Here is a 24,464-nt window from a genome sequence, read left to right as displayed (position 1 = left end):
TTTCAGTCTGGAGAGCTTTTAAGGCAACAATGCGCCGCAAGATAGTGGCATTTATGGCTTCACAATCTAAAATTCGGGAGGCACGCATGGCTGAACTGCCATCTGCAGTCGATACCGCTTTGAAGATGAAGATCATTTCCTTGGGGTGACGAGCTTTAGCGGATTTGCAGTTGGCCGAAGCCAAGCGTGAGCTAAGAGAATTTTTTTATTATAGAGGAAGTCAATAGCTTGTGGCTGTAATACCACCATCCTCTGAAAAGGATAAGGTATCTAAAATCTTTTTAGAACACAATAATAATTTGTATGCTACCAAATACGTGCCTTCAAATGAAGCAATACATCAGTATTTTCTGGCTATTAAATTACCACAGCTGAGAAGCACACAGGTAGAGGGATTAGTAGCTGATATTACAGCATTAGAAATCCAGCAGGCTTTGGCCTCAATGCCTTGTGGGAAGGCTTGTGATAATGATGGCTTTTCAACAAAGTTTTATAAAGCATTCTCCGAAGAGCTAATACCTTTGTTAAGGAAGCATTTCAATTTTGTAAAAAAAGGAAGAGATTTTTAATGAATCAACTATCGTCAATTTTGTGAAGAAGGCAAAGAATTCCAGAGATGTAAACTAAAATAGGCTGATTGGTTTATTACATACTGATTATAAAATTTTAATGAAAATTTGGGCAAATCGTATTACTTCTGCTGCTCAGAAGGTGATTCATAAGGATCACACCGGCTTTGTGGCTGGAAGGCTAATGCCATCTGATACTGGATTTCTAGTTCATGCACTGCATTCTTTTAATGTGAATAAGATACCCGCAGTGGCAATGATGGTTGATGCTGAGAAAGCATTCAACCTGGTAAATTGGAAGCCTCTTTTTCATGGCCTTAAGAGGTTTTGCTTTCCTTCTCTAATCATTACCATGGTAGCCAATGTATATCAAGGGGCACAGGCTCAGGTCTTTATTAATTCTAACATTCAGGGATGGTCAATATATAAAATGGGGAGCTCGGAAGGGCTGACCCTTGTCACCCGTATTGTTTGCCTTTTTTATCAAACCATTGGCTGCAAAAATTAAGGCAAACTTGGTTATGGAAGCACAAATAGTGGGGATGTCTAAGGTAAAATTGTTCGCGAATGACATAATCATATATCTCCGGCTTGAAAAACAAAATAGTAAAATGATATTGGCAGAGTTTGCGCAGTTCTAATAAATTGGGGGATATAAAATAAATCATAATAAAACAGAATTGCTTTTATTTAACATCTCTTTTAGCATTCTTTCTTTTAATCTTCCGTGGCAAGCTCTGTCTTCCAACCCAATTCGATTTTTGGGGATATATAAAACTAATTGTTATGCAAAGCTTTACACATTGAATTAAGGGGCAAGACAGATGGACACTGCTTCCTCCTACGCTAGTTGGCAGAGTAGCTCTGATAAAAATGTATTTTACCTTTGCTGATTTTTATTTTTACAAATTTTCAATAAATATCAATATGACCTGTTTTAAAGAATTAAAATCACTTTTTCAACGTTTTATTTGGAACATGAAGATCTCAAGAGTTAAATTTCCAGTGCTTCAACTGGATATAAATCGGGAGGGGTTAGCACTACCTCAGATACGCACAAATTATGAAGCCTCTCTTATATATATAGACTGCAAGACTGCTGAAACGCGTCCCTGTGATGTCCGTGTGTGGATTGTAATCATGCAATAAACGGGAAGAATACCCATGATTTCGAGTGCCGGCTCTTCAATCATAGAAGATTGGGGAATATTTTTTCACATTTTCAGCGCTGGCGGCAGCGCTAACCTTTGTGCACCACCAGCGATCAGGCAGCACGCCAGTATACCGCAATTTGTACCTGAATATATATATATATATATATATATATATATATATATATATATATATATATGTGTGTGTGTGTGTGTGTGTGTGTGTGTGTATATATATATATATATATATATATATATTAGTTCATTTAATTGACACTTAGGGATCTTTAGGTCTTTTTCTAGAAAAGATGGTGCAGGAAGCCAGATCTCAGCTCCCAGTTTTGATAGAGACAGCCAAACCTCTGAAAAAAACTGATATAAACCGTTACAGGCATATTGTACTAGACTTCAGGCATTCTATTCTGTAAACGCTCATTCGGCAGGGTATGAATATTTGCAGTTTACGGAATGCAAAGTGCTGGGCCTCCAAATAAAGAACAGCCGTTGAAGTTTTTTGAAGGCAAACGGTTTTGAAGAATTGGGCCACTTTCTGGTGCTGGGGAGATGTATAACTTGGCCGGATCTTCAAGCTAGATGCGGGGATCGATCCCAGCTTTTCTTTTTTGGGTTATCAGCAGATTACGCACCTAGTGAAAAAATACTGTCTTCTGTCTAATACAGGCTCCTCGCCAGTAATGTTTGTTTTTTAGAACAAAGCTAAGGGTGGTTAGAAATTGGTACAGATTTTTACAGAATCAAGGAGAGCGCCACCTGGTGAATCTTGGTAAGATTACTGAGGCAACTTTATCCGAGGTCGAGTGGCAGGCTATAAGTCTTTAAGGGTTGCACATTTTAAAAGAATGTCATTTTTGTCACGTTGGTTGGCATATTATACTCCTAAAGCCCTCCCTAGAATATATCCAGAACTGGAGGATTGTTGTTTTCACTAGCAGCAGCTGGGAGGAGGCGATTGGGTGCATACTTTTTTTACCTGCCTGATGATAGTGCAGTTTTGGGAGAAAGTATTTTCCGCTTTAAGTGTTGGATTGCAGACAAGAATTGAACCTGAGGCTTGTGTGGCGCTCTTTGGCAGGTTAAGGCAGAGCCAAAATTCATCAATGGTTAAAGGAGGCAAAACATTTATTGCGATTGCCTCTTTAGTCGCATGATCCTTGATCTTGCACAACTGGAGGACAACTAGAGTGCCAACGTATCTAGAGTGGCATAATGAAATGAACCGAACAAAGAAGTTTTAAGATGCCTTTGTAAAAAGGGTTGACGCTATTAAGAGTTTACCAAAGCATTCCAATATACTGATGGAATCGAAAGTGTTGAAGTGTAAGATTGTTTAAACTATACCAGGGTACATTGTGTGTACTGTATGAGTGGAGAAGTGTGGTTCAATGGTTAGATCGGCAGACCCTGATGCAGAGGTCTGGCCCGGGACCAGGGTTCAATTCCCCGCCTCAGTGGGTCTTGGGCTCAAAAATTCCACGGACCTGACAACTCTTGCCTCGGTGCCTATTCCAATCATGGAGTCCCACTTGCAACTCTGGGCAATAGCTTGCTTAATCGCCACAACGGCCCCCACAACGCTAAGGATGCCTGGCCTCCACCTTGGGGGTGCCCAGGAGTGGACACCTCACAGGGAAAGCCAGGATGGGTTCCAAGGCGGTATTTGTACAAGCGCCTTGAGACCCTTGCGGTGAGTAGTGCGCTATACAAGTATCAATTTATGAGGATATTCTAATTGTTTGGACATAATCGAACTTTGTATTTAGAGTTTTTTGTCCTCTAGTTGGAGTAAACAGGGAATGATTAATTTTATCAAGGTTTAGAATAATATTGTTTGTATGAATTAAAAGAAAATGCTAACCTTAGGGATGATTGCACTTTTTTGAAAGCTAATGAGACATCGCACTTTATTTAAGCGCTGATGAACAAATTATTTATATGAGTATTAGAGCATATTTGTAACATGGACACAATTTATTCTTAATCTAGTTCTGTCACAATGCACTTCATTGATGTCTAGAAAAACATTTTTTATTAATGTGAATTCATGTGTGACCTCAGTGTTTTAATTTATGATGAAGCTTTTAAAGGAAATCCCAGCATGATGTACTTTATTTATGTTTAAAATAACATAGCTGATTGAGGTGTAACAACATTAGATCCTAATGTTCCAATTCAAGATGATGCGTTCTAAATATGTTTCGGGCACGATGCACTTTACTTCATGTCTAATAAATACAGGAGAATATAATAACGTAATAATAATGGATCCCAATGTTTCAAATTCTGATGCTTATTTTGAAGGAAATATTGGTAATTGATTATTATGATTTAATGGAACACCTTATGTTTCTGCTCAATTAAAGCCATTTGTTCCTAATCTGCACATTACTTTCCTACATTTCTGCTTACATCAATTTGCTTAGGTATTCAATCTGAAGGAGAACAGCATAAGACATTCCTGGCTTTGGATCAGGCACACCAGGCAGTGATAGGTATAGACAAATGGCTTCTTAGAGTACCCAAGGGTCACACACTCTAGGTAGATGTCCTTAAATAATCCAATCAGAAGTTATTTTATGTTATGTTACCAGGGTATTTGTAGAGCGTGCAGCTACTTTGAAGTATGTCACGGCGCTAAGTTGTGTGGCAGAGCTGGCTAAGTAAGAGGACGCGGAAGCTATTGCTGTAACAACCAAGTTTTTAGGGACTTCCTGAAGGAGAAAAGATCGTGCATCTGTCTTAGAGTTGGTGGCATGCGGTTCCAGAGTTTGGCAACTTGCACCTGAAAAGATCAGCCTCCAATTCGAGAGTGGAGGAACAAGGGGGCGCGTGCTAGCGAAAGCGATGAGGAGCGCAGGGTGCGCCGAGGATGGCAGAACTGGACTCTTTTTTTGATATAAGGGCTCCAGTGCCATGTAGGGCCTTAAAGGCCAAGACAAGAGCCCTAAAATGCATCCTCTTGCAGATTGGGAGCCAGTGAAGAGATTTCAGATGGGGAGTAAGTAAGTATTCCGGTAGTCCTAGGTACAGGATGTTAACATAGTCCAACCTGGATCCGATCAGGACCTAGACCACTGTTTTCCTGTGGGGGACCGGAAGGAGGGGTAAAAATTGTTTTAGCATTTTCAGAAGGCCGAAGCATTGTCTGGCTACCACTTGAATCTGTGATTTCATGTCTAGGGTGTCCTCCATTTTCACCCCCAAATTTTGAACTGAGCTAACCGAGGTTGAAGGTGGATGCATGTCCTGTGGCCACCAGTTGCGCCACATATTGTTGGGGGGCAGACCAAAAAATATAATTTCAGATTTTTCAGAATTGCATTTCAGTTGATTTAGCCAGAGCCAGGCAAACACCTCAGATAAACAGGATTTGATCGCTTTGCCTCTGAAATCTGTATCCTTGTCACAGGTAAAGAGCAGCTGCGTGTCGTCAGCATACGACAATATTTTTGCTCCCTGGGTGATTGAGTGATACAACACATGTTGGGTTTTTTCCACTCTGACTTCTCGACTACCTTGGAGAAAATATCTTGGGAGGGAGAAGAAAGGGCCTTGTGCCTACAGGTCCCCATTAGAGAGTGATTGAAACTTAACTCTGTCAGGTTCTTGACGTGTCAGGTTTCTTACACTGCCCTACTTCTCAGAGGGACATACGTAGAAGGCAAAGGTAAAGTTGATTAAGAGCATTGACTACTTGTTTTTGTGAAACACACACATCATTCTCACACAGCCAATCCATGGAGTCCAGATTTAAAGAAGAGAATTTGACTGTACAACAGCGTCTCTAAGGACATCAATTCAATCCCATGGATAACCTGGCAGAGCTAAAATAAAACAGCTACCAACTAGGCACTTCCTGCTCTGGAACCAAAAGGAAGAAAGACCATAATTTGTGTCATCATTGCTTGGAAAGAAAATAAAAACTAATGGCAAAGGATAATAAACTGGATGAATTTGCATTTCATCATGCCTACTGCTTGGGTGTTTCCACATGAGATTGGTGACTGTCATGGGTATCCAGACAGTTAATCGTAGTCGACAATGTAGTTCCATGAGAAACTCTTTCTCTGATATTATATTAGTAGCCTAGAAGCCTTATCCCAGAAATGATAACTATCCCAGTTTGAGATCTTTGATTGCCGAAATAAAAGAAAGTATTCCAATATTACCACGCCAATTGCTTCAGTTTCAGTACTTTATTTGACGCATTATATATGAGGACTATAATATCACAATTTTCAACGCAATTATTTCCACAACACACCACAGATACTTGCTCGACTGCAAGAGCATTAATAGCCTCTGTTTATCAGACATTGTTAGACAAGTCCAACAATGACCATAACTCCATCCAATTTGGCACATACCAGAGAGGTTATAACTAGTAAATCCCTATATAGCGATTAGCTTGCTTGTTAGTCAAGCAGAAATGAGTGTTCTGTATAAATAACGTGTTTCCTTCATCCTAATACCAGTGTTTCTAGAATCTTTAGCCATCCCTTTGCTTTTTTCAAAGCGGAACGGAAGCTGAAAGGAAAGAAGAAGGAAAGGAGTGAGAGGTTTTACTGTCATTGTCCTGGATGGCATAGGAATGACTTGGAACCTTTGTTAGACTATTCTGAATATAATGACTATTCCATTCACTATACTATACATTCATTCGGAATGTATAATATTTTGACTTGTGGGACCCACTTGGTCTCGGTCAACACTGAACGTTGACTTCTCATTGGTGCTTTGAATTGTCTTGATGTTGTTTTGCTCCGAGATCCATATCTCCAGTTGATCTTATCCAATTTTGTTCATAATTAGGTCGATTTGCTTATTAAAATATTCTTGATTGTTTCTAAAGTGGTATAGGAATTATATATTATATTATGAGTTCGTGACTGTAATTTGTTGGCACTACTTTAACTTAACATGAATGTATTTGGGAAATTATCTGTTGCTTGTGCCCCTGCTATAAGCGGCTGAGCAGAGGTTTTCTTCACCTACTTGGGAGCGCTCACAGGCTGGCTAACGCCCTGAACAGCATATTGGATTTCTAATTGAATTATAAGGCCTTAGCTGGCCTTAACCATTATATTCTGGCTAGCATATATCACAGGACTGCCTGTCCACAGATACTAGGCTGAGTCAGACTTCCTTGCCCTTTCTGCACACATGTGTTCACCAGTGACCAGTGCAGAGCTTTTTAACCCAGATGCACAGCACTAGACATTATCTTATAAGGTTGGCACTGGTAGCCAAAGCTCAAAAGGTTTTTAACAGCAGCTTACAGTGAGTAAGATTCCATTTGTGAGATTTGCTCATGCAAAACACTGTAGGGGTATTGATAGGCTAGGACCTGCTCTCTTACGGCCTCATTTATAAGGTTTTGCCGTAGGGCAGTGCCGCAGGCCTTCCTGCTGCGCTGCCCTACGTTAAAAGAAAAGGGCAGGAATGCGCTGTATCTATAAGATATGGTGCATTCCTGTCCTTTTTCCCTGCACTGGTGCACAAAGGTCTACTGTGCGCCAATGCAGGCACTTTGCCACCATGGTGCAAGGGTGCCTGCATTGCGGGGATGATTATTTTTATGCAGGAAGGGAAACTTTCCTGCACAAAAACAACCACACAAGGCTTTTTCCTCTTTCATAGAAAAGGAAAATCAAAGAGAAAAAAAGCAATTTCTCCTTGTTGAGCCTCCCTTACGCCTCCTCTGGGAAGGCGTAGGTTTTTGGTGCTGCCTCAGATTCACAATTACTCGTAAATCTGGGGCAGTGTAAAAAAGCCATGGAAAAAATCTGAGAATGTCCCCAGCAACACCCATTGCATGCCCCTTTAATGCAGAAAACTGTGTTGAAGATAATGATATTTACGATGCAGAATTAAACACAAAAAGTGGCTTAGTGCTGCCTCGTAAATATGCAGCAGACTCCTGCACCACAGAACGTCACAAAAGTGACGTTCTAGTATACAAGGGACCTCATCAATGAAGCACCTAGAGTACAGAGCACAGAAGACTTTAGGGCATGACAAGCCAAGGCAGGATCTAGTAAATGGGTGGGCTGCAACCAGCACTGTAAAACAGGAATACAAGTGGCCTACAGGTGGCGAGTGCTGTGGAGTGCTCAAACTCCTTATAATGGCAGAGAGTGGTCCCTGGGGTCCTCTCAAATAGCCCAAGTTCAAGTGGAGGGAACCAACTCGCCAGCACTACGACTCTTTTGCCTCAGGCAAATGGAGACAGGCAGTGTAGAGCCGACACCTTCCTTGGCAAACACTCCAAAACATAGGTAATTGAGATGATGACTGCATCCCATCCCCGTCGCCAAATATGTAGTGGAGAATAGAACACCACAACGTCGTGGAACATCAAAAAGAGGTGAGTTTATTGAGGTATTATTGCACTCAGTCACCACCAGACACAGCTGACAGTACGCCACTAGCTACCAGCCCCAAGCGCCGTCTCACCAATCATATGGAACACCTAACCCCAACATTCCATGAAGCAGGCCAGAACATAACACAAGAGTGCATATAAAATTTAGCAGCATGGATCTACGGAATTTTGGCTTGTCAGTAGAGGCCTTTTTTAAGGCATCCGAAATGCATTCCCTTTGGGATAATGGGCTGCAGGAGTTGCCCTCTTTTTAAATATTGCAATAACACCCACATTTATTGCATTTTGGCATAGAGCAGCGCAGCAAAGCACCTTTCTGCACTGTCCTACAACATAGTGAAAGGGCAGGAATGCACCATATTTAAGCAATATGGTGCATTCCTGTCCTTTCTGCCTGCCCTGGCGTCATTTCAACAGCCTAGTGCCAACATAGGAACCTTTGCATCATGGTGCAAGGTGCCTCCATTACAGACTGTATTGTTTTTGTGCAGGAAGGGGCACCTTCCTGCACAAAAACTATCCTATGAGGTATTTTCCTCTTTCCATGTATGCTGCATTCTGCAGCACACCTGGAAAAAGGAAAAAAGGAGGAGAAATAAACATATTTCTCCTCACTACGCCTCACCTCATGAGGTGTACGAATTTGGTGCTTCTCCATGTTTACATGTTTTTGTGAATCCGGGGCAGCGTCAAATTCCAAGGGTGTTGCGTGTAAAAACCCACTGCAATGCCCATGGAATGCCTGTCGAGGGCAGAGTAAGGAAACGCAGTGATGTGTGCTGCGTCGACTTACTCAGGGTGGCTCTGCGTGGCTTCATAAATCTTTATCAGAGCTCTGCGTCACACAAGTACCCCTTTACATGGTGCAAAAGTGACACGGGGCTCTCATAAATAAGTCCCTAATTTTGCAAATATTACAAACTTAAGTTAAATAATATTTTAGTTGTGCCAGCCACACTATTGCAACTTTACACATCTATAGTTGTTGCACTCGCACTGGGTGGTTGGTACAAAATGTTGTGGAAATTTACCCAGCAGCGGTGCAGTTGAATTAGAAATACCACACGTCTTTCATGTCATTACAAGTGTAGCACACACATCATTCACCCAAACTATCTGTGCTCAGACCTCCATGAATTCTTGACATTTCTAATCATATTAAACAATCAAGGATTTATCTAGTAAGCCATTCCACTATTGTTTTAGAGGTAACAGCAGGTCTCTATCAGTCTTTAGAGTCTCTTATTGAATTCAAATCCATTGTTAATGTAATCACGAAACTTTGTGCATAAATGTATGATGCTTTTATAGCGTTAGGTAAAAAATAAGTTTGAAGACATCCTGAAAAGCATACATTTCATAATGATTATACAACTTGAGACACATGAAACTAGTATAAGGGCTTCCGAATGCTGTACCCAGTATCCTGCAATGTTGTTGATCCTCTCTATCACATGAGGCGTCACGCACCCTCTAGGATCTAAATGAAGCATAGACAAATCTTTTGTCAATACCAGACTTCCAAATGAATAGTTGCTTTGTAGTCATATGAAGATGATTCATTGTAGAATGGTTAGGAGCCTGATTTAGAGATTGGAGGATGGGTGCTCCCAGGTTGGACTGGGACAAAAATTAGGCCCGGACACCAAAATAAAAGTGGCCCACATCAGCGAACCAGACAGCTGGAAAAGTGCAAATCAGGCCATTTTTAAACTTGTAAAGACACAGTGTATGAGTATTTTGTAAGGTATACATTTGTGTTTGCTGCAGGCACTGTTTCTTATAATATCAGAGTAATCAACGGTAAAAACAGCCACAGCTGTGTAGGTAAGAGAGGTGGGGCAGTGGGGAATGGGTTGGAGGGGGGATTCGGTAGACGACCATGAGCGAAAATTAAAAAAATAATTGATTTTTCCTCGTCGTCTGTCAAAATACCACCCCCCCCCCCATCCGGCCCTACCACTCTGACCTGCGTGGGCCGTGACTGGGTAAAAATCGGCCCACCTGGCCATAAAACAGGCCCACAAACTGGTAAAAACCGACCCACACACTGATCTGTGAGACCAGCCCATCGGGCGATGCCTGATTGCTCTACAGGACACTCCAACCCTGGTACTCGCAAAGGTAACAGCTGCTCCGCCCCTCCAATTACAAGTCAACACATCCTCAGGCACTTGTAATAAGGCAGGAGGGCTATATGTCACATGTGTGATGGAGTGCTTGTCTAGCAAACTCTAAATCAAGCTCTAATTCACTTGAATGCTACACTGGTCCTATATTACTTGGACCACTCAGTCTATCTGAATAACTAGAGCAGACCCATACTCTACCAGTGTATATGGGAATACGTAGGTGATAGGTATCAGGGTAATCGCATTTTGTAGTCTGTATCAAGTTGAACAATGCCTCGTAATGTGCCTAGTGGATGATCAGCAAGAATGAATGTCACTACTATAAGACAAGCAACGTGGAGGTCCAGAAGACTACAACCAGCAGGGTGCAGACTCTTTCCTTTCAATACATCCACATATCAGAAGCTTTTAAATATTTCTCTACATTTATACTTAAAGTTATAAATCCAAGACCTAACCTGGCTAGACATGGTTGCACTTCACAAGCACTTATACAACACAGGCCCGGAGCACCTCAACTGATGTCTATGAAGGTCAGCACTCAGTGCTTCTCTTCCTGTGAGTTCAATGATCTTCTCTCTGAGTTTGTGCTTCCAAGTGACAGTGCAAAGACACTGCTTGTATGGAGGTGATCCCATTGCCTGCTTTTCTGCCCACTTGATAAACCGGCTTTTACCATCTACAACGCCTTTTGTGATTCCATGAATTTAATGGATTCCTAATATGTGGGTTGATGGCAACAAGTTCTCTACATTTGTTCTGAGTGAATGATAACATGTAATGACTATTGTTGAATTTCTCTCCGTATCTTTCTTCAGCTTAATAATGCAGCTCTCTCTGCTAAATAGCCTAGAGTTTCTCGTATGAGTGGTGGCACTGTAAGGAGTCTTTAAGTGGGCAGCAGACTTCTCTCTCCTCTCAACTGGACAACACACCTTCTGATAGATGTCTTTAATTTCTTCTGCCATTTTTGCATCGAATGTCCAAGGAAGATGCTGTTTCTTGTGTAGCTATCTGACACCAGTAGACACCAGCTGGGCAGTTGTATGCAGAGACATTCCCACATGGTCTCCTAAGTCTAAGAAATGTGCAAGTTTTTAATATGTTGGTGGCATTTATTTATGTTTACTTAATTTTTCTAGAATGCAGACCAGGCACTAAAGACATCACAGCACAGTAAAGAAAAATGCAAAGACTATACCCCAATTTGAATAATTCATAGAAACATAAGGTATATATATATATATATATATATATGAAGTGCAAGAACTCCCACAACCTCCGAACAGACGGCGAAGAAGGAGAGACGGACCACTGGAATCTTGAGGCAAGATTGTTTATTCGACCATTACGACCATTCTCAGCAACACATGACGCGTTTCGGGCTCGAAAGCCCTTGTTCACATGCGGAGACAGATTGCACTAAATGTTTTTTATATACGCTGCAAAGTGTACACCCACTTCCAGGTCATATGATACTAGACCTGGAAAACAGACTTCGTGTAGTACTCATAGAATTCACATTGTAGGATAGTTCTAAAAACATAACACAATTTACAATGAATATTGTTGATATTGGATATAATGTGAAATACGGAAATACAATGACTGAGCTTATATGTAAATAAGTAAGTGTTGGTATAACCGGATAAATCCTTAAAAACACCCACCTAACAACAAGATCAAACAATGCCATGTATATATAAATACCGTATGATTGACAACAAGTAAGAAAACTCAAAATCTGTACAAGTACAAAGAGGTGCGTAGCAGCATTATCAATGATTGTGCAAAAACCGTGCAAAAGTGCAATATAATAAGGATTATGTGCAAATATCGCAAAACAGTAAGATTAAAATAAGAATGAATAAATATTGGTAACAATAAAAACTACAATCCTGATAATTATTGTTAAAATCATATAAAATTCATTTCTAAAATTTCATCATCTTACTGAAGAGTGCTATTTAGTCATGAATAAATGTTTGTTATATATATGACAAAAGAGGTGTAAGGAAGTGTAAGGAAAAATCTGCGCTGGTTAAGTAAAGTAACATAACCAAGTTCTTAAAGTGCATAGTGTAAAAAATAGTCATTCAAACGGATCTGAATTATACAAAGCAAGAGAAAATATACAAATATACAAATATATGTACAAATGAATAAAACGGTCTAATGAACGCAAAAAGCTCAAGATAAATAAGATGGAACATATATAAATGTAAAAATATGCAGAAATACGCAAATAGACTCTTTTAAATGTTATATCATCAGATCAAGACATGATTAAACAAAGTTATGCATATCCTCCGTGTTGTTAAGGCCATTCGGCCATTTGCTGTGTCCCGTGGCTCCTCGAGGCCGGTGATGGCGGCTAGCGAGAGATTTCTGCCCCTGAACAGCGTTTATGTCGACTGTTTGGGGAGTTCAGGTAAGTGCTGGGAGAAGGTTTGCAAGTGAATTAAAATCAATTAACACAAGTTTTAAAAAAGCAGTTTTGCAAAGTGGCTCCCGGCTATTCGCCTCAGGAGGTTCAAGTCTAAAAGTCTAACATGTGTGAAACCTATGGTTTTTTCAGTGAATATATATATATATATATATATTATCTACTGGCGGTTGCCAGTAGATAGTTATAGTTAGGACCGAGTTCCCATAGGAAATCTGAAAATTCTACTTTGAATAACTTTGGCTCAGGTTGACTTATCTTCATGAAATTTTCAAAACTAATGGGGCGCTCCGCTCAGCTCCTACCCTGAAAGTCTCGGGGTGATTCGTCAAGCGGGGGCTGAGAAAAAAGGGGGGTCCAAAAAAGCGTTGGTGAAAAAACATTTTTTTTTTTCAAAAAATCGCGGGGTGCGCGCACGGTGCGCGCACCGTGAAAAACCCTTAGAAAAAAAAAAAACGTTTTAAACTGTTTATACGTTTATAGAAGATATTAACTATGCTGTTCAACTTTATCCAAATTCAAAATAAAAGAGCTGAGCCATTCCATATTAAAGGATACAGTTAATCTATAACTATATACATAGGTAGTTTATTGTAAAAAAATATATAAAAAATATAATAATACATACATAAATTAGCATTTAAAAAACCTTACAAATTCACTAAAAAACCCATAGGTTTCACACACGTTATAGTTAGGAATTAGCATTTAAAAAACCTTGCAAATTCACTGAAAAAACCATAGGTTTCACACATGTTATAGTTAGCTGGACATTTCACTCGTACAAAACCATTGAAATTCCCCCGTTATAGCTAATTCAGCTAACTATAACTCGCGCGACCGCAATCCACTGCTGATGATGTCACATATTACATCACTCATGACATGGTCAGAGACATCACTCATGACATCACTGATGACATCTCAAATGACATCATTGATGACATCACTGATGACATCATCCAGTGAATATGTGCCTTTCTGAAAAATAAATATTTTTTATATATGTATATCTAAAGGTTAATGGAAGAATAAATGGGTAAATAAGTGTCTTAATGGATGTTTTTTTTGGTAAAATTAATTGTATAACTGACTTATTAACAGTATCTTAGTGAATACAGTGATGTAATATGTGACGTCATCAGCAGTGGATTGCGGTCGCGCGAGTTATAGTTAGCTGAACTAACTATAACGGGGGAATTTCAATGGTTTTGTATGAGTGAAATGTCCTGCTAACTATAACATTTTATTTTATTTTATTTTACAGATTTGTAGAGCGCATGGCCCATAGGCGTCCCAGCGCTGATAGTGTAACGATCGCGGATGTTCTGCAGGAGCGTCAGGAACGTTGGAGAAAGTCCACAGTCGTCCCCCACGTTCCTCCGACTCTATCAAACTCTAGAGTACGAAGGACCCGCTGGGGAAAACAGGGAAACAAAACAAGGATAGGTGGGGAAACACAGACAGGTCTTGAAGGATGATTCTGGCAGCCAAGATAGCAGAAAAGTGATGGTTCTTTGTAGGAAGGAATACTCAAGCCTCTCCGCTGTAACACAAAGGTAGGTAAATGAATATAACTACAGCACTACCTTGGAGTTTTCCTCACTTCATTCCCATTCACACACCTACCGGGATTAACGCCAGCCTCCTGGAATATGGCCTGCAGGAATAAGTAGGTATAACTCTGCACGACCCCCTTATGATTGGTTCCCAGAGGAGGACTCCGATACACAATGTGTAAGTCACTTTACAGGCTGAGAACAACAAAGATAAGTGTCATAAAGGATGTAAGGGTATGATTCCTCATATGCTTATACAAGGTGTAGGAAGGTCAAGTACCGTGACTCTTATGGAGGTAGGTGAGAAACCTTATCCACTGCTCACTGGTCCTCGCAATAAATCAACCTCGGATGCCTGATGTGAGTCTAATAGAACATAGGGTAGGGACAAGTAGTGGAAGTGCCAATGAGGCTCTTGATGCTAGAAATGGGGTGAGAGCACCAAGTTTGACTCCAACTACTGCTCAAGACGTGGAAGCGCTCCTACGGGAGGCGTAAACACAACATAATACAAGCCTGATTCAGGAAGTAGCAGGCTGACAAAAAACACGACACAACACAAGCCTGATAAGTAGGAGTAGGGTGTAACAGGCTTACATACAACGTAACACAACTCTAGCCAGAGGGGTACATTCTGGATAGGGATATCAGCAAAGGAGCAGTGCAGGCTATGAGAATCACTAACCGACAGCCTCCTTCACCCTCCTTGGTACGGAGAGACGAGTGATGGAAGACCCCCGCACTGCTAAGTAATACTGAGACCTTACTTGGCAAGGCGCAACACGCTTGGTCTCTCAGATGGAAGGAGCGCCTCTTAGTTTCACCAACGGGAACAGTGGTAGTAATCCCGGAGCCGGGACGCGTCTGCTTCGACTCGTCCGCGGCTTCGCGCTGGGAAACAGGAAGTACGAAAAACAGGAAGTACGAATTACAGGAAGTCAGGCAACAACAATCAAGACGGAAACTGGGGCTCAGAGCAAGAACGCGAAGCGGCGTCTGCACGCCCTTCGTTGTTTAAATACACACTGCACCCAAGGGGCCGGACCGCGGGGCATGACAGCACACTCCCCCCACAACGCCCTCCCCCAGGTTTGGGTTTATGAGGGTACCTAAGGTGAAACAGCCCCACCAACCGGGGAGCATGCACGTCAGAAGCTGATACCCAAGAGCGTTCCTCCACCCCGTACCCTTTCCAATGCACCAGATACTGAAGGGTCCTACCCGATAGGCGAGAATCAATGACCTCCTCAACCTCATACTCGTCAGTATCTTGAACGGAGAGAGGAGCGGGCCTCTTGGGGACACGCGTACCAGGTGCAACAGGTTTGAGCAGTGACACGTGAAATACAGGATGGATCTTAAGGGACGCAGGTAGTTCTATCTTCACTGCCACCGGATTGACCAGCTTTACCACCTTGTAGGGTCCAATGTATTTGGGATTGAACTTGCGAGGACCACTGAGTTTAATGTGTTTCGTGGAAAGCCACACCTTATCCCCTGGATCGTATATAGGTTCCAACCTCCTGTGCAAATCAGCCCCCTCTTTGTATCTCACCTTGGCCAATTCTAGATCTGTCAATGACTGCTCATGTATGTCGTGTAACTTTTGTACCAATTCAGTGGCAGCGGGAGTCGGGCTGTCAACAGGAATCCCTAGAGGTAAGAACCTGGGATGAAACCCTTGAGAGCAGAAAAAAGGGGTCAGTTGGGTGGAAGAATGAGGGCTGTTGTTATACGACATTTCTTCCATCCACACCCACTCATCCCACTCAGCTGCAGATTGTAAAGCTTGAATCCTCACATATTGTTCGAAGCACTGATTGACCCTCTCTGTTTGGCCATCCGACTGGGGATGATGGCTGGAAGAGAGTCTAACATCGATCTGTAACATCCCACAGAGATTCCTCCAAAACCGCGACACAAATTGAGCCCCCCTATCAGAAATTAAGACCGAGGGAAGACCATGGAGACGAACAATATGTTGCAAGAAGACCGAGGCCAAGGCTGCTGCTGTGGGTAACCCCGTCAAAGGGATAAAATGAGCGGTCTTTGTGAAATGATCCACCACCACCAGCAAGGTGTTATTGAGCTTTTTGGTAAGCGGTAGTTCCACGATGAAGTCAAGGGAAACCGTGTGCCACGGGCCGGGAGGAGAGGCGAGAGGGAGCAGCAGACCCACTGGTTGTAGATGAGAAACCTTGGATTGTGCACAGACATGACATGACCTCACATACTGTTCTATGTCCCTCAACATACTGGGCCACCAAAAGCGCTCACGTATAACCCTGGTAGTTTTCTTAATGCCTGGATGTCCCGACAAAGGGTGTGAGTGATACCATTCCAATACCTGAGTCTGCAAGTCGGAAGTGGGCAACACCACCCCTCCCTGAACACACACTAAACCATCTGTCTGAACCCACTCCTCCGCCCCCACAAAATCACGCATATTCACAGAGAGTTGACAAGCACGAAGCCTATCCCGAAAGACATTCTCCTTGAGCACCCCACCTATGAAGCACCTCTCAGGGATGACCAGGGGTACGGCAGTGGGCACTTCGGGAAGCTGAAAACCCAACCGGGACAGGGCATCGGCCTTACCATTGCTCCTCCCAGGGCGGAATCTGATGGTGAAGTCGTACTCACAAAAGAACTGAGTCCATCGGAGTTGCCTCATGGACAGGGCTCTGGTTGACTTCAGATATTGGAGGTTGCGATGGTCCGTGTACACTACCACAGGGAAACGAGCACCTAATAGGTACTGCCGCCACTCATCAAAGGCTATCTTGATCGCCAGGAGTTCCTTATCTCCCACCGCATAGTTATATTCAGCAGGTGTGAACTTATGAGAAATATAGGCTACGGGATGGCATGCCCCCGTCTCCGGATCAGTTTGACTCAGGACCCCTCCCACTGCCACTTGGGAAGCGTCAACCTCAACTACATAGGGCAAGGCTGGATCCGGATGACGTAAGATCGGAGCACGCGTAAAGGCCTCCTTCAAACTCCGAAAGGACGAGTCAGCAGCAGCCGACCAGACATACGGAACTCCCTTCCGTAACAAGGTAGTAAGAGGATGTGCCAACTCAGAGTACCCTTGAATAAAACGCCGATAAAAATTGGCGAAACCCAGGAATTTCTGCAGGTCTTTAACGGTACCCGGTGCCGGCCAGGAAAGGACAGCCTCGACCTTAACAGGATCCATGCGAAGTCCCTGTGGGGAGACAATAAAACCCAAAAAAGGCACTTCACGTGTATGGAAGGTACATTTTTCTAGCTTGCAATATAAGTCATGTGCCTGCAACCGTTCCAGCACTTGTCGGACGTGGTCAACATGTTCGTCCATAGACGCGGAAAAGATCAATAAATCATCTATATAGGCGATGACATGGCGATCCAGCATATCCCAGAGTACTTCATTTATGAAGAACTGGAACGCAGCAGGAGCGTTACAAAGCCCAAAGGGCATTACTAAATACTCAAACAATCCATATTTAGTACAGAAGGCAGTCTTCCATTCATCTCCCTCCTTGACACGCACTAGATGGTAGGCGCCGCGCAAGTCCAATTTGGTGAAATATTTGGCATTGCGTACTCTGTCAAGGAGGGAGGCAATCAGAGGCAGAGGGTATCTGTTCTTAATAGTGACCTCGTTCAATCTCCTATAATCAATGCAACACCGAAGACCCCCCTCACGCTTAGGAATAAAAAACAGTGAAGAGGAGGCTGGAGATCTGGAAGGCCTAATAAACCCTTTCTCCAACATCATGTCTAAATATTCTCGGAGATATACATTTTCTTTCTCAGTGAGGGCGTACACTCTACTGCTCGGGATACGGGCTCCTGCCTCCAGATCAATCCGGCAGTCATATACCCTATGCGGTGGAAGAACGTCTGCCTCCTTGGCATCAAAGACGGCACTCAAATCACTGTAGCAGAGGGGCAACTCAGGTATGGGTTCAGTCTGATCTTCCTCTACGGTCGGGTGCACAAGAGCTGCTGCCATCCTAGACTCAGTAAGTGTACTTCGCCGAAACGTGAGAGTGGCGGACTGCCAATCAATGATGGGGTTATATGTCTGCAACCAGGGGATGCCCAGGAGCACTGGTATTTGAGGGGAATGGATCAAGTCAAATTCGAGAGTTTCCTGATGGTCGGGATCTATATGCATGTGGAGACAGACCGTCCTGTGGGTAACCGGGCCAGAAACAAGAGAACGCCCATCTATAGTAATGACCGTAGTAGGCACCACTTTCTTGATGCAGGGAACTAAATTGTCTCTTGCCCATTTCTCATCCATAAAATTACCCGAGGCCCCAGAATCTATCATAATGGCTACATGTAACCCTAGCTGTGCTACCGAGAGGTAAGCTGACACATATAAATGATTAACAGGTCTGGGTTCAAGTTCGGAGGTGGAGACTGTCAATTCAGATTTGCCCAGGATTCCTGTCTCCATGCATCCCAGGCTTTCTAGTTTCCCGAACTCTTGGTAGACGCTGGTTTAACAGGGCAGGACCGCAAAAAGTGACCGGCCTTCCCGCAGTAGAGACAAAGCCTGTTGATTCGTCTTCTTTGTCTTTCCTCTACTGTTAACGGCCCTCTCACTATCCCTATTTGCATAGGTTCGCTCTCATCAAGCCCTTTAACCGCCTCTACTACTTTGGTCCTGGTGGGAACATATCGTGACTCTCCCTTCCCCTTTTCTTGCTTCCGCTCCTGAATACGATGGTCTATCTTTACCACAAGATCTATCAGCTCAGGACAGGCTGTGGGGAGGTCCACTATTTGCGAAAGGGCATCCTTTAAATCATCACGCAGCCCTCTGTAAAATAGGGTACCTCGCTTTTCCTCAGGCCAATTGGACTCCACCACCAGTCTTTGGAAAGTAGTGATGTAGGACACCAGGTCTTGACTACCCTGTTTCAAAGCTAGTAACTCAGAGTCTGCGGAGTGTGTATATGTGTGTTTATCAAATAGTTTGCGGAACTCCCTCTTGAAGGCTTGGTAATCATACAACAAAGGGTCATCACGATCTACTAAAGGTATGGCCCAGTCTGCGGCCGCCCCACTAAGATAGGAAATCATGAACGCGACCCGGGCCTGATCCGTGGGGAAGCAGGCGGCTTTACAAGAAAAATGTAATTGGCAGTGACTGAGAAAGGCAGCGCACCGAGAAGTATCCCCTGAGAATCTTTCTGGCGGAGCTAATGGGATGGAAGTAGGGGTGGTGACCTGTATTACAGGGTTGGTGGCGTCTACTCTCCCTCCCGCGGCCCCCAAACCTTGACTGCTCTGGAGGTTATCTAGTCTAGCGGACAGGGCCTGGGTTTCTACTTGCAAGTTGCCGAGCATGCCGGCAACATCAGCAAGCGTGACCACACCAAGTTCCATAACGCTCGGGCAGAATATTCTATTAGGCTTCGCGTTCTGTAACGATCGCGGATGTTCTGCAGGAGCGTCAGGAACGTTGAAGAAAGTCCACAGTCGTCCCCCACGTTCCTCCGACTCTATCAAACTCTAGAGTACGAAGGACCCGCTGGGGAAAACAGGGAAACAAAACAAGGATAGGTGGGGAAACACAGGCAGGTGTTGAAGGATGATTCTGGCAGCCAAGATAGCAGAAAAGTGATGGTTCTTTGTAGGAAGGAATACTCGAGCCTCTCCGCTGTAACACAAAGGTAGGTAAATGAATATAACTACAGCACTACCTTGGAGTTTTCCTCACTTCATTCCCATTCACACACCTACCGGGATTAACGCCAGCCTCCTGGAATATGGCCTGCAGGAATAAGTAGGTATAACTCTGCACGACCCCCTTATGATTGGTTCCCAGAGGAGGACTCCGATACACAATGTGTAAGTCACTTTACAGGCTGAGAACAACAAAGATAAGTGTCATAAAGGATGTAAGGGTATGATTCCTCATATGCTTATACAAGGTGTAGGAAGGTCAAGTACCGTGACTCTTATGGAGGTAGGTGAGAAACCTTATCCACTGCTCACTGGTCCTCGCAATAAATCACCCTCGGATGCCTGATGTGAGTCTAATAGAACATAGGGTAGGGACAAGTAGTGGAAGTGCCAATGAGGCTCTTGATGCTAGAAATGGGGTGAGAGCACCAAGTTTGACTCCAACTACTGCTCAAGACGTGGAAGCGCTACTACGGGAGGCGTAAACACAACATAATACAAGCCTGATTTAGGAAGTAGCAGGCTGACAAAAAACACGACACAACACAAGCCTGATAAGTAGGAGTAGGGTGTAACAGGCTTACATACAACGTAACACAACTCTAGCCAGAGGGGTACATTCTGGATAGGGATATCAGCAAAGGAGCAGTGCAGGCTATGAGAATCACTAACCGACAGCCTCCTTCACCCTCCTTGGTACGGAGAGACGAGTGACGGAAGACCCCCGCACTGCTAAGTAATACTGAGACCTTACTTGGCAAGGCGCAACACGCTTGGTCTCTCAGATGGAAGGAGCACCTCTTAGTTTCACCAACGAGAACAGTGGTAGTAATCCCGGAGCCGGGACGTGTCTGCTTCGACTCGTCCGCGGCTTCGCGCTGGGAAACAGGAAGTACGAAAAACAGGAAGTACGAATTACAGGAAGTCAGGCAACAACAATCAAGACGGAAACTGGGGCTCAGAGCAAGAACGCGAAGCGGCGTCTGCACGCCCTTCGTTGTTTAAATACACACTGCACCCAAGGGGCCGGACCGCGGGGCATGACAGATAGACAAGAACCTAGTGAGAGATGCTTTATGGGAACAGCCATGTTTTTAGTGCTCTACGGAATGAAAGAAGGTTAGTTTGGGCTCTGAGGTTAGGGGGGAGCGAGTTCCAAAGTTTGGCAGCGTTGAGTGAGAACAGTCGGCCGCCTGAGCGGGCTTTTCTGATCCTGGGAACTGAGGCTAAATTGCAGTTGGAAGAGCGGAGAGTTCTAGAGGTGGTGTGGGGGGAGATAAGATTTTGGAGTATGGGAGGGGCCTTGCCATGCATAATCTTGTGGGTCGTGCAGAGAGCCTTGAATTGAATTCTCTCTTGGATGGGGAGCCAGTGAAGGGCCTTCAAAGACGGTTTGGCTGAGCAGCGACGATGGGTACCTGTGAGAATGCGGGCTGCCTCGTTTTGGGCCGTTTGGAGTTTTGCTAAAACTTTTTTGGGGGTCCCTAGGTATAGGGCGTTGCCATAGTCTAAACGAGATAGTACAAGGCCGTGGATGAGGAGTTTGCGGGATTGAGTCGGAAGCAAGGGTAGAATTTTTCTTGCCGATCTTAGCAGACCGTGACAGGTTCCAGCGGTTTTCCGTGCTTGGGCTGAGAAGTTGAGTTCTTCGTCTAACCAGATGCCCAGGCTCTTAATTTCTGGTTTGGGCACAGGGGGGGGGCCCATGGCTGACGGCCATATGGAGATGGAACTGTATAAAGATTTGTTGCCTAAAAACATGATCTCAGTTTTTTCGTTGTTCAACTTGAGGTGGGAGCTACTCATCCATTTTGTTATTTCGATCAAGCAGGTATGCAGGTTGGGAATGGAGAGGTCTTGCTGGTTAAGGGAGACCACAAGTTGAGTGTCGTCGGCATATGTCAGGAGTTTGATGCCATAGGGGGCGACGACCTTCTCGAGGGGGGACATATAGACATTAAAAAGGGTTGGGCTCAGAGATGAGCCCTGTGGTACCCCGCAGTTGGTGGCTGTGGGTCTGGACGTAAAGGTGCCCTCTATCACCTGAAAGAGTCGGTTATTGAGGAAGGATTCTAACCAGGCCAGAGCCGTTCCTGTGACTCCAAGGTGTTTGAGTCTTTGGATCAGGATAGAGTGGTTGACGGTGTCGAATGCGACGCTAAGATCCAGGAGGATCACTGCCACTGATCCCCCTGAGTCTATGATCTTCCTTGCCTCTTCGACTACCGCCAGTTTTGCGGTCTCGGTGCTCTGGCCTGGCCTGAATCCCGTTTGGGAGGGTTTCAGTAGTTTGTTGGACTCGAGGAATTGGGAGAGATTTTGGTTAACATGTTTCTCAGCTATTTTGCTGGCACCTGGGAGTAAGGAAATTGGCCTGTAGTTGCCGAGTTCTAGTGGATCAAGGTGGGGTTTTTTGAGCAATGCTTCCACCAGCTGATTGTTGGGTGGGTTGACGTCAGGGGGGGCACTGAGGGCATTCAAGGAGGTAGGGGGGAGTGAATTAATGATTTTAGTAATTTTAGAGTTAAAAAATTCTGCAAGTTCATTGCAGCGGGTGACTGAAAGTTCCACCAGAGGGGGGGGATCAGGTGTTTTGAGTAGTTTCCTTGCTATTTGATAAGTTTCCCGGGCTGAGTTGTGCGAAGATTTAATTTTATCCTCGAAGTGGTTAATTTGTGCAACTTTGATTGCTTTTTTGTAGGTGAGAAGAGTAGTTTTATATTCGGTTTTCCTGGAATGGTCGAAATTTTTTCTCCCTTCTCTTTCTGACCTTTTGCAGGCTTTTTTTAGGAGTCGCAATTCATCAGTGAACCAGGGGGAGGTGGGATTGTTCCGTGGATTACAGGAGACTTTTTTGGGGAGAGTTTTGTCTAGAGTGTTGGCAATCCAGGCTGAGAATTCTGCATCAGCACTGATGGGGTTGTTGTTGGGTGCAGGAGGGGAACTCTCTAGGTGATGTTTCCAGGTTTCTACATCAAGTTTAGACCAAGATCGTGAACGTTTGCTGGGAGGGGCGGTAGTGCGAGGCGCACGGGTGATCTGCCAGTGTAGAGGAACGAGGAGGTGGTCAGACCAAGGGACAGGAATGGGATCACGGATAGTAAGGTCGTGAATGTTGGTAAGAACTGGGTCCAACAAATGTCCCAAGGTGTGAGTGGGTAGGTGACCTAGGAGTTTCAGTTGAAGGGTTTCGAGGTCTGCTATCAAGTCGGCGGTCTGCTTGACTTCTTTTTTATCGAAATAGATGTTTAGGTCGCCCAGGATCAAACATGAGGAGTTGGTTGCGGTCAGGGTGTACGAGTGTTCCGTTAAGGATTCACAAAACTGACCTAAAGGTCCTGGGGGGCGGTAGATGAGGAAGCCTGATATGGATTGGCATGGGGAGACCTGGATAGCAAACATGACGTTTTCACAGTCAACGAGGGGGCTGCCCTGGAGACGGCATGACAGCTGGTCTTTATGGATTATGGCAATGCCACCACCTCTTACTTTAGGTCGGTCTAAGCGTTGTATGAGGAAGCCCGGGGGAAGGGAGTTGACAATGTCAGGGTCTGAGTCCGGTCCCAGCCATGTTTCGGTTAGGAAAAGCACTTCTAAGTTGTCGTGTTCCAATAGAAGGTGGATTTCTGTCGAGTGCTTAGGGAGAGATCTGCAGTTGATGAGGGCCATACGTATCGGGATGGGGGGAGGAGATATAGATACAGAGGGGTTAAGACTGTATGGGCAGTGGGCGCATCGGGTAGAGGGGTGGTCAACGAGTATGCCATGTAGGCATGAATCATGTACCTTTTTGTTAAGGTGTAGCAAGTCGTCTTTTTCATATCTCCAAGTCTGGCTGCTGGATTTAGTAGTATGGCTTGGCTCTGCGCTCTGCCTAGCGCGGACGAGCGCAGACGAGCTTGCCTTAAGCGCGCCTTCGGCGCGCCATCGTCGCGCCCGCTGCGCTCGTCCGCTGCGCTGCCTGAACTGACACATGGTTTATAGGTGGTGTTGGGAGGGTGGGCGTGGCCAACAGGAGTGGGCGTGTCCCGTGGCTCCTCGAGTCCGGTGATGGCGGCTAGCGAGCGATTTCTGCCCCTGAACAGCGTTTATGTCGACTGTTTGGGGAGTTCAGGTAAGTGCTGGGAGAAGGTTAGCAAGTGAATTAAAATCAATTAACACAAGTTTTAAAAAGCAGTTTTGCAAAGTGGCTCCCGGCTATTTGCCTCAGGAGGTTCAAGTCTAAATGCGGTGCTCTCAATCAGCACTCGTATTTATACTTGGTGGAGGGTGGGCGTGGCCAACAGGAGTGGGCGTGTCCCGTGGCTCCTCGAGGCCGGTGATGGCGGCTAGCGAGCGATTTCTGCCCCTGAACAGCGTTTATGTCGACTGTTTGGGGAGTTCAGGTAAGTGCTGGGAGAAGGTTTGCAAGTGAATTAAAATCAAGTAACACAAGTTTTAAAAAAGCAGTTTTGCAAAGTGGCTCCCGGCTATTCGCCTCAGGAGGTTCAAGTCTAAATGTGGTGCTCTCAAT

At 44.4% G+C, this 24,464-nt stretch overlaps 1 protein-coding gene across 3 annotated transcripts in view; it reads right to left on the bottom strand.

Annotated features, from left to right (window-relative positions):
* GAS2 (growth arrest specific 2) overlaps nt 1–24,464 on the bottom strand; it is an 851,053-nt gene that overhangs the window by 497,831 nt on the left and 328,758 nt on the right. The window lies entirely within an intron of this gene.

Source organism: Triturus cristatus, chromosome 3_1, assembly GCF_964204655.1.
Source record: "Triturus cristatus chromosome 3_1, aTriCri1.1, whole genome shotgun sequence".
NCBI lineage: Eukaryota > Metazoa > Chordata > Amphibia > Caudata > Salamandridae > Triturus > Triturus cristatus.
The sequence above is the reverse complement of the archived record's forward strand: the minus strand, read 5'-3'. Positions and strand labels throughout refer to the sequence as shown.